The 10715-nt window shown below is 39.8% G+C and overlaps 1 long non-coding RNA gene across 2 annotated transcripts; it reads left to right on the top strand.

Moving 5' to 3' along the window:
* The first annotated feature begins 258 nt into the window (after positions 1 to 258).
* On the top strand, positions 259 to 6824 carry LOC123482124. 2 transcript variants are annotated; one of them, XR_006657557.1, is made up of 4 exons: positions 259 to 695; positions 1463 to 1574; positions 4181 to 4308; positions 6546 to 6824. It is a non-coding gene; the product is annotated as an uncharacterized LOC123482124 (long non-coding RNA). The 2 variants fall into 2 exon arrangements; XR_006657556.1 differs by lacking the exon at positions 259 to 695 and having other exon boundaries at positions 921 to 1574.
* The last annotated feature ends 3891 nt before the right edge of the window (positions 6825 to 10715 follow it).

Raw genomic sequence — 10715 nt, forward strand, 5'->3', positions numbered from 1 at the left:
AAACTACGGCTAGATGGCGGTGCAATTTCTTTTTTCCACCCCCATTTCCCTTTTTTGTGAACAAATGTGCAGTGCACGTTCCAAACTGTGAAAGCAGCAATGGCGTCTCGTCTGCCGGGAAAGCCACACGAAGAAGAAGACGAAAGAAGCGCGCGCTCTCTGTGACTCCGCCTACCACTAAAGAACCTCGCGACAGTTTGTATGCGCCTTTTTTTTGTACACCTCATCTTTGAGCGATTCAGAAACAGCATACGGAGAAGGACGAGTCGTAACGACGTGCAATTGGGGAAGATGAAGTGGATTCTGAATAAAATGGCGTAGAATCAACGAGGATTGTTCAAAATAATGGAAAACGGAGCAAAGTAGTGTACACTGATGAGAATGAACCTTCGTATCTAGTAGGAGTACGGTTTGTTAATGTGGAGCAGCTGAGTAGAGTACCAATCTTAAAGAAACCATTTGAGTTATCCAAACTGGTGGAGAGTGCGCTGAGTAAAGTGCAGGCTGTGAGGAGGGCTTGTTTAGATTGTTTGTGCTTCTGCGGATCAGAAGGAACGTGCGGTCTTAACCGATTTGATAAGTTTGAAGTGTCGTGTGTGTCTCTTCGGAACAGGGCACCCCTCAAGGGGGTTATAGCTGGCGTCTCGTGGGAAGTCGATTAGGAAGAGATGAAAAATATTCCTGGAGTGATTGAAGTACGTGTTTATTTTTTTTATACGGGGTCTCTCCCTATTCAAGTGCAGTTCGAGTATATTAACTATAGAGTCCGAGCATTTATCCCAAGACCAATGCAGTGTGATCATTGTAAAGCTTTTGGTCATGTAGCAAGTGTTTGTAGAAGGGAGAAGCCGAGATGTCCAAGTTGTGGAAAGGATCATATTATGTGTTATAAAAGTGATGAATGTGACATGTTGCAATTGCGGTGGGAACCATGAAGCCACGTCTTCCGAATGCCCCACAAGGGTGAAAGAGAACGAGGTGGCCAAAGTCAGGGTTGTACAGAGCATTTCATATACAGCAGCTGTGAGAGGGGTTGAATGGTGCACCAGGAAAGTCCATGGTAGTTGTTAGGCCTACACTGCAGGATGCAGGGGTCGCCTTTCACCAGCAAGATCCAGACATTTTAAAGGTTAAGAAGGTGGACTTTTTGGCATTTATAGCTATGGTAATTAATGGCACTGCCAAGGTGGAGAGAAGGTCCAGGAAGATATAAATCATAGTGATTGCGACAGGGCGGTTCCTGGGGCTAAAAGATTTCTCAGCGAAGGAGTTACATGGAATATTGGCACAAGCCGTACCACACTCTCGTCATTGAGCCTGAAAATGGAGATATGGAGAACTAAAAGCATGAATAAGTAAGAGTTTTGTTTGTTTTGGCAATGTACTATTTTTATTAGGGTGGAGTAAGTTAGTTTCACTATTACGTATGGATATATATATATATTTTTTTCAAACCGTCTAGTTGGTGGCGGCAAAAAAGCTTTTTGGATGAAGTCCGCCATAAAACCCACAGAAGAAGAAGAAACAGTGTATATATATATATATTGAACTGTGGTGGTCTGACAATGGCGTTGGTAAGTATCTAGCTTTACATATTTTCATTTAGCTAGATTAGATTTAGTTTATTAGTCACATGTACAGGGACAAATATATCATGCAATTATATGGCCAATAAATAACACACAACAGCATGGCATATTTAGATAGTGAAATAGGCCTAGCCTAAATCATATTTATTTTCTATTTTGCAGCTCAGGTGGTTATTCTAGGCAAGGCTCTTCTGTGTCTTTATAGTATCATTCTCACACAAGTCATTTGCTGAAGGCCCAAGCCTATACTACGCCATGTACTGGTATGACGTCGTTATCGAATGCCGTTCTAAAACCAGCTCTAGACTTTTATTTTGGAAATGAAACCGGAAGCTGCAAAGCAACTCTAACGTCTCAAAATGGAGTGCATTCGTTTTGGAACCGGGCTGCCTCCCGGGGAGGCTCTGGTCGACGGCATGGTTGGCTCAAAACAAAATGACGTAATTAAGCACGGTAGCGCGAAAATGAAAAACAAGGAAGTGACATGTTTAATGTTGACCGAGAGCTGTACTTTTTCATTCCAAGCAAGCGAGCAACTAACAGCTGAACAATACGTTACCTAGCTAAAACTATTTCAAGCCTTGGTCTCATAACAACCCAGTGTACTGTAGCTTGCTAGTTAATCAAGATGGTATTCCGCTGGTGAGTCTTTTCATAGTTAGTCGATGTGTAATGTTATTAACTTGTAATTTTTTTTTACTGTGACTTACTGGCTAATTCAGGCACGCTAGCTTAGAAAACAAGTAAATGCTAACTGACGTTAGCTACCTTGACTTCTCGGCCTGTATCGTTAGCTACGCTAGCTAAACTTAGCAAGTTTACGTCGCGCATTTCGTGTATTTTGTTAATTGACCGGTGTCTAGTATAAAAGCTATAGCTAGCTGAAGACAAAAGTATCTGTGTAACGTTAGGCTAGAAGTTAACTAACAGTTAGCTAGCTTTCCCTGTCCTATCGATTGTCGAAGAGAAATACGAAGCCCGGGAGCAAATTAGTTAGTTAGCTAGTAGGTATGTTTCAAACCGGTGTGATTGCCTTATACTTATTGCTGAGACATTCATCAATTCACGTTACTGCGTACATTGATTGAAAATCTATAAGCCCTAAAAACGGCCACATTTTTAATTTGCATGTATAGCTAATTGAGAAGTAGTAAATATTGATACTAACCACAATTGAACAAATGAATCAACACATGCTAAGATTTATGTCAACAATATTGGAGTTAAATTCCCGTATTATGGGCATACGGTCCCGTTATTGGCCTCCTTACTATTTTGTTCAATTACAAGATATATCCGTTTAATTATGTTAAAAAATAGACACCAACCTCGTATCCGAAGTGTTTACTAGATAGTTGGCCTGTCAACTTTTCATTATGTAGCCCGGTGCGCTCTCCTGTGGAGGGTTCTTCACCAACATATTCAGTGTTGTAACCAAATAATGTCTCATAATTTGTTTTACATATTCATTTTATGTTTTGAGAAAGTAGATAACAGCTTAATACTAAAATATAAATGAGTATCAGTAATTTACATCAAATAAAACTTTAATTTCAGTAATGTGCATTGACATAAACAATGAAAACACTGTTGGAGTTTGTGTTGCTGAGATGCACTTGGAAAGTAAAGGAAGAAATACACAGGATGGGTTGAATAAATATATAAATATTATATTTTAGACTTTTTTTTTTTTGTACAAATAAATAATTTTAATATGAACACAAACAAAACAACAATTAAATCTCAACCTCCATCCCTATATTGTCACAAAAATCACACTAAAAATCCAGCTCCACCGCCACCTCTGGATCCCACTGCAGTGGAACCAGTGCTGGCAGAAGTCACAGCACGCCCATGGCACCTCGGACCTACACTCCTGACGGAGAAGTTCTTCAACAACCATAGTAATTGATACAACAGAGAGAAAAACAGATTATGAAGTACCTGAGCGTGGTGCCATGGGTGGCGTGACAGAGGTGACCGGTGGAGCTTTTCTCTTTCTTTTCTGTGCTGCAGTTTGAGAAAAAGTAATGTTAGACAGAGCATGTTTCATGAAAACCCTTTTCAACATTTTTACATCAATACCTCTGGAGGAAGCTGCAGAAGTTTTGGAGGAGGTGGACATGACTTGAAGGCGGGTGCTATGGACTGTACATATGCTAGCTGAAGACCAACGTATCTGTGTAACATAAGGCTGGAAGTTAGGCTAGAAGTTAACTAACAGTTAGCTAGCTTTCCCTGGCCAAGTGATTGTCGAAGCGAAATACGAAGCCCAGGAGCAAATGGGTTACTGAATACATTGCTTGAAAATCTATAAACCGTAAAAACAACCACATTTTAAATGTACATGTATAGCTAATTGAGAAGTAGAAAACATTGATTCTAACCACAATGGAACACATAATGAACACATGCTAAGATTGATGTCAATGTCATTGAGTTAAATTCTTAGCTAAGGATATCATTAGCTAATACATAAATAATGGTAATCTCCTAACAGTCACTTAGTTATAACGTTACTATGAAAGTGTGTTGATAATTGCTTTCTTCAAAATTGCAAATGGTCATACAAATGGTCAATTTCTCCTTAGGCGTCTGATTGTTGTCCTAGTTACAATCTGGTTCCTGTCCTGCCTGCCTTCCAGCTGCCTGCCTTCCAGCTGCCTGCCTTCCAGCTGCCTGCCTTCCAGCTGCCTGCCTTCCAGACAGCCGAACTCAGGTTGGTTTTAATTAATTATACCACTGGAATTGAGCGTTTTCGTAACATACATGAAAATGTACTACTACACCAAAAAAGAGTCAAGAAATGACTGAGTGCAAAACAGTAGACCCCTGTTACCTTGCCTAAAATATCATGCCTCAACTCAAATTATCTTCAGTCCAAGTTGTAGTGCTCCTTGACTAGTGCTGAGGGGCGGGTGGGGTGTTATTAATCAACTAATTGACCGATGTCGGTTCAGATTACTTGAATTCCATTCAGTCAGGGTTTTTTTGTGAGCCCAACGCGCTGTTTCTCTGGAGATAAATCGAATCATTCACAACAGAAATCAACTCAAGATCTATGTGGGACGCTGGGCTGAAGGGAGTTGTAGTTTTCATTAAACAAATATTCTTGGAGGCGCCTTATTGTAGCGAAATTAATATTACATTCTCTTGTAACAGCTCTGGTGGACATGCCTGCAGTCAGCATGCCAATTGCACGCTCCCTCAAAACATGAGACATCTGTGGCATTGTGTTGTGAGAACTGCACATTGTGGCCTTTTATTGTCCCCAGCACAAGGTGCACCTGTGTAATGATCATGCTGTTTAATCAGCTCCTTGATATTCCACACGTGTCAGGTGGATGGATTATCTTGGCAAAGGAATAATGCTCACGAACAGGCATGTAAACAAATGTGTGCACAATTTGAGAGATTTTTGTGAGTATAGAATATTGCTGGGATCTTTTATTTCAGCTCAAGAAACATGGGACCAACACTTGTTGTGTTGATGTTTTTGTTCAGTATAAATAGGATGACTAAAGACAAAACAGCATGGGAAGTACAGAGATAATGTTGTTTGCCTGCGTCTGCCTGAGCAGCTATTATGACTTTTAAGGAATGAAAAAATAATAGTCATCAAATAAAAGCTAAGTAATATAGACAACTGAAATATTTTATTTCAGAGTAATATTCTATTGACTACCCAATGTGGACCTGACAGAAATTGAAATATTTAAATGTTTTGGCAATTGAATGTGAACTATTTTGGGCTTTGGAATTACCATTTTTAAAAAGCAAAACATTTATTTGAATGTCATTATTTCATGATGTATTTAATGAAAACGTGATAATTTTTCTATAAGCGAACTGAAACCGACCTGATCTAGAAAAGCATTAATCACTCAGCACTAACGTTAACTCATAAATTGCAGATCCTGTGGATTTATCCTTGTGTCGGTCACTTTAGGGTTAGAAAATATTGTATTTTTTTATAATATTGTATTGTGAGTTAAAGACATCAAAGCATGTTTTTTGCATTTTCTGTGATTTATTTGACCGGGTCAAAAGTTTGCCCTTCTGAAACGCCATTTTGATTAGTTGAGGGGAATTGATAAAAGCGTGAAACACTATCTAAAAACAATTGATCTTGATTGCAATACGTTTTTTGAAACCTTGAACACTTAACTTAATGATTATCCAAAATAACTTTACAGATACAGAAGATAAACTTGCTGTTTTAGCACATTTCTTCCACTGATGGCTTCTATTAGCTCATTATTCCCTTCAGTGGGAATCTGTTAAAATGGGGTGATATGAAAGTGCAGTTTCTGAGGTTTCAAAACCGTATTGCACGCAATGATTATTAACGGTTAGACAGTGTCCGAGGTGTTGTACACATTGGCTGCGTTGTGGTCAATGGTTCGAATGAGAACCCAATGGCATGCTCATTGTTTGTCTGTATTGTAATTGTTTTTAATAACCTGCCTAGGGACTGCGGTTGAAAACTAACCCGGCTGGCTAAAACCGGCACTTTTACTGAAACGTTGATTAATGTACACTGTCCCCAACAAAAAAAAGCTCTAACTTAACAATGCTGCTTTAGGGCAGAAGTTCTGCCAGCATAAATATAATCAGTCAACATGACTGACATTATTGAAGAAAATATTTTTGTCCAATTTGATCTGTCACTTAGGGTACATTTTTATATGCCAACAGCGTTTAAGCATTTTTTATTTATTTGAATTATTACAAAGAATCCTGACAGACTCACACCTTATTAGTCAATACATAACAATACTGCTTTACTTGATTTTGGTGTTCTGTAACGAGACTGAGGGAAAGTGTATGTAGATAGCTCTAGCATCTTGAAAGTGATGCTCGGGAGTAGCATTATTTAATGTTCAAAATGTTTTGCTGTGGTGGCAAAAATATTGCAGTGAATAATATGATAGTGTTTTTCTCTCATTTTTACAGTGCCATCCTCGGTATGTCCGGTATTCGATGGAGAGTCCTTATTCATAAAAATTGTTACCCAGTGTCCTGAGTCTGAGATCAGTTTACGCACCCAGCGAAAAGGCAGTGTGTTCACGTATGACAAGGAGAAGGACTTGTGTACTGTGGATCCACGTTATCGGGACAGGATCCAGATGAGGAATGACTCCAACGTCCGTGTTTTTGAATTTCGCAATGTAACCAAAGAAGATATGGATGAAATATATGTGATCTATGCTTCCAATACACCCATCAGATATTACAAGTAAGAAGCCTCCTGTCCATCTTTTTTAACATTTTAAAGGATTGAGTGGAAGTACATGTGACAGAGTGGTTTCTAAACTTGCACTGTTACTTCGCTGTACTAAAGGGATAAAACACCAGTTATAAAGCTGTTATTCCTATTGTAAATGAATTAACAAAAACCACTAACGTTTATTTAACTTATGATGTATTTTCAGGGAGTACTGAGAGTTCAACCACCGCAGCAGCCCCCCAACCATCTACAACCACACCAGGAGGTATTATTGTCACCTGATCTTTGACCAGAAAGTAGATGATAAAGATAATAGTTTTTGTAGTGCAGAAAAATGTGTTATTCACGCAAGACAAAGGTGTATTTGGCTTATGATCTATTTTCAGGTAGCACTGAGAGTTCAACCACCACCGCAGCCTCCCAACCATCTTCAACCAAACTAGGTATAATCATCTTCTGATCTTTAAGTTGAAGTAGATTGCTGAGAAGATTCTGATCTGTGGAGTGCAGTAATAGCAGACTGGGTTCATTTGACATTTTAGTCATTTAGCAGATGCTCTTATCCAGAGCGGCTTACAGGAGCAATTAGGGTTAAGTGCCTTGCTCAAAGGCACATTGACAGATTCTTCACCTAGTTGGCTCGGGGATTCAAACCAGCCACCTTTCGGGTATTGGCCCAAAGCTCTTAACCGCTAGGCTACCTGCCGCCCCGGTTTCAAATAATATTTCATCTTTCAAGCGCTTAATTGATATTGCGTGTTGCAGTAGAAGCAACAGAGATATGTCAAAAGTGAAAACCACGCCGATCGGCATTCAAAGGCCAACATTTTAGTCTCGTAAAGACCGCTGTCCTGTGAACTAACGCACAGCAACAATATAAATAACGCGAGCTCCCAAAATGTTACCGTAAGTATTTGGAATTTATTTTCTTTCAAATAATCTTTGGGGATCTGTTGTGTAGAACTTGAACGTAAAGTAACATTCAGATGCTGTTCTTAACTTCCACCAAACTCCAAATGTCACTTTATTTTTTGCAACCTCGATCATGACCAAGCAGTGGGTCAGATCTTGTTTATGTGCCAGTACGTTTTGGAATGAGTATGATTATCCATATGCCCACACCTGGCCGTATTTCATTAGCACAGTCAAGCTACTTTCCAACTTTCAAAGAGCAGAACTGCACTGTATGGTTTCATATGCACTGAGTGTACAAAACATTAACAACACATTCCTAATATTGAGTTGCACCCTGCCCCCGCCCTGTGAACAGCCTCAATTTGTTGGGGCATGGACTCTATAAGGTGTTGAAAGCGTTCCGCAGGGATCCTGGCCAATGTTCACTCCAATGCTTCCCACAGTTGTGTGAAGTTGGCTGGATGTCCTTTGGGTTGTGGACCATTCCTGATACACACGGAAACTGTTGGGCGAGGAAAACCCAGTAGCGTTGCAGTTTTTTACACAAACCGTTGCGCCTGGTACCTATTACCATAGCCCGTTCAAAGGCACTTAAATATTTTTGTCTTGCCCAATCACCCTCTGAATGGCACACATACACATTCCATGTCTCAAGGCTTAAACATCCTCCTTTAACCTGTCTCCTCCCCTTCATGTACACTAATTGACGTGGATTTAGCAAGTGACATCAATAAGGGATCATAGTTTTCACCTGGATTCACCTGGTCAGAATGTCATGGAAAGAGCATAATGTTTTGTACATATTTCATTAGCACAGTCAAGCTACTTTCCAACTTTCAAAGAACTGCAGGGTACGGTTTCGTATACACTGAGTGTAATAAACAGTAACAACACCTTCCTAATATTGAGTTTCTGTGTGAGTCGCTTTGATGTAGGCCAACGTTTGTATCATGTTAGTACATGTGCTGCCGAAAGGAGTGGGACAGTACTTTCAGAACATTAGCCCTAGCTAGTTAGCTCGCTAGTTAACGATGTATTAGTAAATGTCTTAAACAACTTTACTGCGCCACTCACAAATTACTGTGAATGTTTGTGGGTGCCTTTTCAAAACTAATGTTAGAAACTCTGTGAAGCGGTGTCATTCACAAAAATGTTATAGTTAAGAAATCATTTTTGGACCACAGGAAAGCTGCAGTTAGCTATATGGAACGCATGGAAATTGATAAATCAATCCCATGATGTCAAAATAGCTCCCCTGAAACCTGAATGCCTACGCTACTTTATAAGATAAATCACATGACCTTGCTTCAAAGTATACTAGCCAACATTTGATAACTGGGAATTAGGCCTTTTTATAGACGTTCCTTTTTTTTGGCTTCATTGCCGTATTCTCTGAATGCCTATCCCAATAGCTAAATAACCAAAGCTTCTGCGTATGTGTGGGATTCTCTTCTTAATTCAGTCTTTGCTCTACTCATTCAGCTACCCACAGAACAGGTTACGATAGCGCATTTCAGTGATGAATGGTGCTTGTTTAATAAAGTTAGGTCAAAGCTGAATCAATGTCTGCATAATCACATTGATAGTATTTTACATAATACAACTGAATATAAGAGCATAGTATAAGGCTACTGTAAGAAAACACCCTCATTTCTCATATTTTAGGATGATTGTATGAATTGTAATTATTCTCTCATGCAGCCAAAACTCAGTCAACAGTGCACAGTAGGCAAAACACTCGGAAAGTATTCAGACCCCTTGACATTTTTCACATTTTAAGTTACAGCCTTATTCTACAATGGATAAAATAATTTTTTCCACTCATCAATCTGCACACAATACCCCATAATAGCAAAGTGAAAACTGTTTTTTACACATTTAAAAAATAAAATACTTTAAAAAATGGATGCATTCTGAAAGTGTTCAGACCCCTTGACTTTCCCACATTTTGTTACATTACAGCCTTATTCTAAAATTGATTAAATAAAGTCCATCAGTCTACACACAATACCCCATAATGACGAAGCGAAAGCAGGTTAAGAAATTTTAGCAAATTTATACAAAATAAAAAAACATACCTTATTTATAAGTATTCAGACCCTTTGCTATGAGACTCGAAATTGAGCTCATGTGCATCCTGTTTCCATTGGTCATCCTTGAGATGTCCACCTGTGATAAATTCAATTGATTGGACATTATTTGTAAAGGCATACACCTGTCGTCTATATAAGGTCCCATAGCTGACCATGCATGTCAGAGCAAAAACCAAGCCATGAGGTCGAAGGAATTGTCCGTAGGATTGTATCGAGGCACAGACCTGTGGAAGGGTACCAAATAATTTGTGCAGCATTGGAGGTCCCCAAGAACACAGTCGCCTCCATTCTTAAATGGAAGAGCTTTGGAACCACCAAGACTCTTCCTAGAGCTGGCCGCCCAGCCAAACTGAGCAATCGGGGGAGAAGGGCCTTGGTCAGGGAGGTGACCAACAACTCAATGTCACTCTGACAGAGCTCTAGAGTTCCTCTGTGGAGATGGGAGCACCTTCCAGAAGGACAACCATCTCTGCAGCACTCCACCAATCAGGTATTTTATGGTAGAGTGGCCAGACAGAAGCCACTCCTCAGTAAAAGGCACATGACAGCCCGCTTGGAGTTTACCAACAGGCACCTAAAAGGACTCTCAGACCATGAGAAACAATATTCTCTGCTCTGATGAAACCAAGCATCATGCTGTATGGATGTTTTTCAGGTGAAGAGACCGGGAGACTAGTAAGGATCGAGGGAAAGATGAACGGAGCAAAGTACAGAGATCCTTGATGAAAACCTGTTCCAGAGCACTCAAGACCTCACTGGGATTAAGGTTCACCTTCCAACAGGACAACCTCCCCTTGATTTCTCAGTTTGGTCGGGCGGCTAGCTCTAGGAAGACTCTTGGTTGTTCCAAACTTCTTCCATTTTAAGAATAATGGGGCCACTGTGTTC

Source organism: Coregonus clupeaformis, chromosome 3, assembly GCF_020615455.1.
Source record: "Coregonus clupeaformis isolate EN_2021a chromosome 3, ASM2061545v1, whole genome shotgun sequence".
NCBI classification, from domain to species: domain Eukaryota; kingdom Metazoa; phylum Chordata; class Actinopteri; order Salmoniformes; family Salmonidae; genus Coregonus; species Coregonus clupeaformis.